Source organism: Corylus avellana, chromosome ca4 (genome assembly GCF_901000735.1).
Source record: "Corylus avellana chromosome ca4, CavTom2PMs-1.0".
NCBI classification, from domain to species: domain Eukaryota; kingdom Viridiplantae; phylum Streptophyta; class Magnoliopsida; order Fagales; family Betulaceae; genus Corylus; species Corylus avellana.
The window spans coordinates 9,418,710-9,426,087 of NC_081544.1; positions in this window are offsets into that span (position 1 = coordinate 9,418,710).

The following is a 7,378-nucleotide window of genomic DNA, read 5'->3' on the forward strand; positions in this document are numbered from 1 at the left end:
TGGCCCCAAGATAAGTAAGAATGAGAAGAGTTCGGTACCGATACTCGGATGGAGGCGAAACCACTGAAGGAGGCTATGCCAGAAGGTGGTATTCCATCAACTAGACCGTTGAGTGCACCAAGAAAGAGTTAATTGACGGTCGGGCATGGCTGTGGCCACAGTTCAGTGCCATGGTCACAAGGACCCGCAACCCTCGTACATAGGGGTAATAGTGTACATGGGCCTTATTATGAGAAAATGATACTATATTTTCAACGAAGATATGCTAAGATGATTTACAAAGATTATTTATAATGATGCATTATGATGATGATTTATAAAGATGATTTACAACGATGATTTATTACTAGATGTAATAGTATGTATATGTTACGGGAGATGCAACCGTATGTACATACAGATATTATTATGGCTAGAATTATATTTATTTGCGAAAATGATTTTCAAAACTGAGAACAAGGAGTAAAACTATTTATGGTTATGGATTTTACTTGCTGGGCCCCCTTTGGGCTCATTCAGTTTTATTTCTTGTTTTCAGGTAGAAAGGATGCTGGAATAGGAGGCCGGAATGGGGTGGGAATAATTATTAATTTTCAAAGTCTTTTCATATAAGTTATTGTAATGATATGATATTCCGCAACTAAAATCTAAGGTTTTCTAATTCCGCTTGTAATAAAATCTCTTGAAAAAAAAATGTTTTACGCATTTATTGTATCTTTTAAAATCAAGTACTCTGATAGACCTTATAGATCTTTGCAAGAATTTTTGTTGAAAAAGAAGAAAAGTGGCAAACTCAGTCTTAAAGGACTGGGGATGTTACGATTGGCTAGCATCCTATCAAAGCGTTGGCATTTGTCACAATGCTTTATAACTTCATGGGAGTCCTGATTCATTCCTGGCCAACAATATCCTGCTCAGATGGCTTTATGGGTGAGCATTCTCCCTTCTGAGTGGTTGCTGCATACCCCCTCGTGAATTTCTTTGAGTACGTATGCGGCCTCGTCTTTGGATAGGCATTTGAGTAGAGGGAAAGTGTAATCCCTTAGATACAGAACACCATCGACTAGCGTGTATCGTGCTGCTTGGATGCGGATCTTCCGAGCCAGTTTATTATTGGGTGGCAGCTTGCCTTCCTTAAAGAATTGTAGGATGTCGTGGCCCTTGTCTGGACATTGCTCTTTCTCCTCAATGCATGCCACTTGGCTTGTTTGGCTAATTGAAGGTTCGGCTAGTTCGTGGATCGGGTGATCAACCGTTATGATTTCTTCTTCGGTTGTGAAGCCCATATGAGTAAGGGCGTCTGCTTGCGAGTTTTCTTCTTTAGGAACCTTCGTAAATAGTATCTTGTCGAAAGATTCCATGATCTCCTTCACCTACACTAGATATTTCTTCATCTTACTTCCCCGAGCCTCATATTCACCTTGAACGTGTCCAACCACTACTCGAGAGTCACTTTTGATGTCCAACTTTTTGACTCCCATTTCTCTTGCCATGTTCATGCCGAGGATTATGGCCTCATATTCAGCCTCATTGTTGGTGGTGCTGAACTTCAATTGCATGGCTGCTTCACATTTTTTACTGTTGGGTCCTTCGAGCACAACTCCGATCCCGCTGCATTTTCGATTCGTCTACAGAGGCCACCGATATCTCTTACGGATGGGCTTCTTCTTCCTTAGAGATGTCATAAAACTCGGCCAGGAAATCGGCCAACGCTTGTCCTATCAGAGACGTTCTCGGATGGAATTCTATATCATTCTTTGAGTTCTATGGCCCAATTGGCTAATCTCCCTGACAAATCTGGCTTTTGCAGGATTTTTTGTAAAGGATACTCGGTCAATACCTTGCTTGTATGCGCCTGAAAGTATGGCCTCAATCTTCCGGCGGATGTGACCAAGGCAAATGCCAACTTCTCGATCCACGGGTATTGTTCTTTGGCACCATGCAGGGCTTTGCTGACGAAATAGATAGGCTTCTGTACCCCTTGTTCTTCCCGAATTAGGGCTGAGCTTATAGCTGATGGTGACATTGCCAAATACAGGTATAGAGCTTCTCCTTCGACCGGTTGGCTTAGTAGTGGTGGGTTGACCAGGTATTCTTTCAATTCTTGGAAAGCTTTGTCTCATTCCAGACTCTAGGATAAGGCTTTCCTCAGGACTTTGAAGAAAGGAAGACACTTGTTAGTCGAGCGAGGGACGAACCAATTTAGTGTTGCTATTCTGTCCGTCAGCTGCTGAAGCTGCTTTGTGCTTTAAGGTGCTTGCATATCTAAAATTTCCTTGATTTTCTCGAGGTTGGCTTTAATTCCTCTTCGGGAGACGATGAACCCGAGAAACTTGCCCGAGGCTACTCAAATGGATTGAGCTTCATCCCGTACCTCAACGTATCGAACGCCTCGACTAGGTCTACTATGTGATTGACCACCTGTATGCTTTTCACCAGCATATAGTCTACATATACCTCCATGTTTCGCCCAATCTGCTTTCGAAACATTTTGTTGACTAACCATTGGTATGTAGCTCCAGCATTTTTCAATCCAAATGGCATGACTCTGTAGCAATACAGATCGATGTCGGTAATTAAAGCTGTTTTCTCTTGGTCGGACTCATGCATGGAAATCTGGTTGTAGCCAGAGAATGCGTCCATAAAGCTTAACAGTTCATGTCCCGAAGTTGAGTCCACAAGCTGGTCAATTCGAGGCAGGGGATAGTTGTCTTTGGGACATGCTTTGTTGAGATCTGTGAAATCAACGCACATTCTCCATTTTCCGTTCGACTTCTTGACCAGTACCACATTTGCCAACCAAGTGGTGTACTGAATTTGCTTGATGAATTTGGCTTCTCGCAATTTCTCAACTTCTTCTGCGGCCTCTTTATTTTTTTCAGCCGAGTACCCCCTTCGCTTCTGTTGTACAGGTTTGAAACTGGGGTCGGCATTTAGCTTCTGTACCATGACCGAGGGTGCTATTCCGAGCATGTCGTCATGGCTCCATGCGAATACATCGCAGTTATTGCGGAGGAAGGACTTGAGTGCTTTCTTGGTGATTGGGTCTAGTTGAGACCCAATTTTGATAACTTTGTTGGGTTCGCTGACCGAAAACTCCTCAAGATCTTCGACCGGTTCACCGCCTTTTAATTGCTATCTTTCCTCCTTGCCGACGTTCCCTGGGGCTAGGGCGTCTGGACATTCCTTCATAGAAATGTTGTAACATTGTCGGGCTGCATGTTGATCACCCCTGATTTCCCCGACTCCGTGCTTTGTCGGGAACTTCACCTTGAGATGTGGGGTTGAGGTGATGGCTCCTAGTTCATTGAGAGCCGCACTTTCGATAATGGCATCGACTAGCGTGTATCGTGCTGCTTGGATGCCGATCTTCCGAGCCAGTTTATTATTGGGTGGCAGCTTGCCTTCCTTGAGGAATTGCAGGATGTTGCGGCCCCAGTCTGGACATTGCTCTTTCTCCTCAATGCATGCCACTTGGCTTGTCTAGCTAATTGAAGGTTCGGCTAGTTCATGGATCGGGTGATCAACCCTTATGATTTCTTCTTCGGTTGCGGAGCCTATACGAGCTAGGGCGTCTGCTTGCGAGTTTTCTTCTTTAAGAACCTTTGTAAATATTATCTTGTCAAAAGATTCCATGATCTCCTTCACCTTCACTAGATTTTTCTTCATCTTACTTCCCTGAGCCTCATATTCGCCCCGAACGTGTCCAACCACTACTTGAGAGTCACTTTTGATCTCCATCTTTTTTACTCCCATTTCTCTTGCCATGTTCATGCCGAGGATTATGGCCTCATATTTAGCCTCATTGTTGGTGGTGCTGAACTTCAATTGCATGGCTGCTTCACATTTTTTACTATTGGGTCCTTCGAGCACAACTCCGATCCCGTTGCATTTTTGACCCGTCTATAGAGGCCACCCATATCTCTTCCGTATGGGCTTCTTCTTCCTTAGAGATGTCATAAAACTCGGCCAGGAAATCGGCCAGCGCTTGTCCTTTCAGAGACGTTCTCGGATGGAATTCTATATCGAATTCTCTGAGTTCTATGGCCCAATTGACTAATCTACCTGACAAATCTGGCTTTTGCAGATTTTTTGTAAGGGATACTCGGTCAATACCTTGATTGTATGCGCCTGAAAGTATGGCCTCAATCTTCGGGCGGATGTGACCAAGGCGAATTCCAACTTCTCGATCCGAGGGTATTGTTCTTTGGCACCGTGCAGGGCTTTGCTGATGAAATAGATAGGCTTCTATACCCCTTGTTCTTCCCGAATTAGGGCTGAGCTTATAGCTGATGGCAACACCGCCAAATACAAGTATAGAGCTTCTCCTTCGACCGGTTGCCTCAGTAGTGGTGGGTTGACCAGGTATTCTTTCAATTCCTGGAAAGCTTTGTCACATTCTGGACTCCAGGATAAGGTTTTCTTTAGGACTTTGAAGAAAGGAAGACACTTGTCGGTCGAGTGAGAGACGAACTAATTCAGTGCTGCTATTATGTTTGTCAGCTGCTGAAGCTGCTTTGTGCTTTAAGGTGCTTGCATATCCAGAATTACCTTGATTTTCTCGGGGTTGGCTTCAATTCCGCTTCGAGAGACGATGAACCCGAGAAACTTGCCCGAGGCTACTCCAAATGCACACTTGGATGGATTGAGCTTCATCCCATAATGCCTCAACGTATCGAACACCTCGGCTAGGTCTACTATGTGATTGACCGCCTGTATGCTTTTCACCAGCATATCGTCTACATATACCTCTATGTTTCACCCAATCTGCTTTCGAAACATTTTGTTGACTAACCGTTGGTATGTAGCTCAAGCATTTTTCAATCCGAATGGCATGACTCTGTAGCAATACAGATCTGTGTCGGTCATGAAAGCCGTTTTCTCTTGGTCGGACTCATGCATGGAAATCTGGTTGTAGCCAGAGAATGCGTCCATAAAGCTTAACAATTCATGTCCCGAAGTTGAGTCCACAAACTGGTCGATTCGAGGCAGGGGATAGTTGTCTTTGGGACATGCTTTGTTGAAATCTATGAAATCAACGCACATTCTCTATTTTCTGTTCGACTTTTTGACCAATACCACATTTGCCAACCAAGTGGTGTACTGAATTTGCTTGATGAATCCGGCTTCCCGCAATTTCTCGACTTTTTTCGTGGCTGCTTTACTTTTTTCATCCGAGTACCCCCTTCGCTTCTATTGTAAAGGTTTGAAACTGGGGTCGGCATTTAGCTTGTGTACCATGACCGAGGGTGCTATTCTGGGCATGTTGTCATGGCTCCAGGCGAATACATCGCAATTATTGCAGAGGAAGGACTTGAGCGCTTTCTTGGTGATTGGGTCTAGTTGAGACCCAATTTTGATAACTTTGTCGGGTTCGCCGACCAAAAATTCCTCAAGATCTTCGACCGATTCACCACCTTTTAATTGCTATCTTTCCTCCTTAGCGACATTCCCTGGGGCTAGGGTTTTTTGGACATTCCTTCATAGAAATGTTGTAACATTGTCAGGCTGCACGTTGATCACCTCTGATTTCGCCGACTCCGTGCTCTGTCGGGAACTTCACCTTGAGATGTGGGGTTGAGGTGATGGCTCCTAGTTCATTGAGAGCCACCCTTCCGATAATGGCATTGTAGGTTGAAGGTCAGTCGACCAACAAGAAACGTACCATTATAGTCGCCTGGCTCGGATACAACCCGGTTGTGACCGGTAACTCAATCGATCCGACTGGCTGTACTTGTTCTCCCGTGAATCCCATCAAAGGCCAGTTGGTTGGGATGATCTTTTCTTGTCCCAGATTCAGTTTCTTATATGCAGACCAGTACAGGATGTCTGCCGAGCTTCCATTGTCTACTAGGATGCGATGGACATTATGATTTGCCTCCGTTAGGGTGATAACCAAGGCATCCGTGTGTGGGTGCGAGATACCTAGATAGTCCGCATCCGAAAACCCAATTATCATCTCACTTCTTTGGGACTGTTTCATAGGTCTCCCGATGGTGTAGATCTCGTGAGAGCTTTCCTGTTGTCGGGCGTAAGCCTTCTTTGCTCTCCCCGATTCTCCTCCCCCGGCGAATCCCCCAATTATGGTGCGGATCTCTGGGAGGTTAGCTTGATGTTGGGGCTCGTGGGTTGGGCGCCCTGGCCTTCCTCGGTACTCTCCTCGTCTTATTCTCTCCTCCCGAGGATACCTGTCCTGGTTTCGATGGTTAGAACTACCACTTCGATACCGTCCCTATGGATGCTGATTCCTAGGAGGATGATACTGAATTTCTCAGATGTAGTTCTCCCGAGGTGGAGCGTTTTCTATTGCTCTCCCAAAAATTGGACAAGTTTACCGTTTTGGATAAACTTCTCAATGAGGTGCCGCAAGGCGATGTAGCCCTCTGTGTAGTGTCTATTGACCTTGTGGAATTTGCAGTATCGGTCTGAAGTCTGATTCTACGGGGCCCCAGGTGGCCTTCAATATTCTGGATCCTTTATAATTTCCATCAGGACCTCGAAAATGTTGGCATTGAGTGGAGTGAAGTTGTGATTGCTAAGCTTCTTTTTGAAATGTTTTAGGGCATCAAACCCCGGTTGATGTTTCCTCTTCTTCTCCTCCTGCTTTTTAGGACTCTTCCGAGATGATCTCATTGCCTTCAAGGTCTTTGCTGCATTAATAAACTCCTCTGCTTTGTCTAGTAGCTCCTGGAGAGTGTTTGGTTGTTTCCTTGCAATCTTCCTCACCACAGGTTCATCGAGCGAGATTCCGTTATAGACGGCGGAGAAGATTACACCATCTATCAGATCTTCCACCTTCAATTTTTCAACGTTAAACCGAATCATGAATTCCTTTAAGCTCTCCCCCTCACATTGGTGTAATGTCTTTCTATGAGATGTGATAGAAAAAGAATAAAAAAGATGCAGTGTAATAGAAACACTTATAAATGGAAATTATAAGACGATCTGCCTGACGTTTGAGCATTGATGTTTCTGAATGGAAGGTTTGGTTGAAAACGGATCCTCTCCATTTCAACTTTCTTAAAGAGTATCCGTTTAGTGTAATTAAGAGGGTATATTTGTTGATTTCAATATATATATATATATATATATATATATATATATATAAAACATTTTGTCCAAAAAAAAAAAGGGGACAATATTACCTTCCTAAATGCATTAAATAGATCCTCTCAATTTCATTTCCGATTTAGCTTGGGTCCAATTTTAATTGGAATTTGACCCATTGGTTTTGGGACATGTGTCTCACAACATGAACAAAGGCATGTATTTCAATTCTAACGGATCCAATGAGAATAAGATGATTTGCTTGACGCTTGAGCATCAAAGTTTCTTATTGGAGAATTTGACTTGGATCAAGTTCGGGTGGACTTGGACC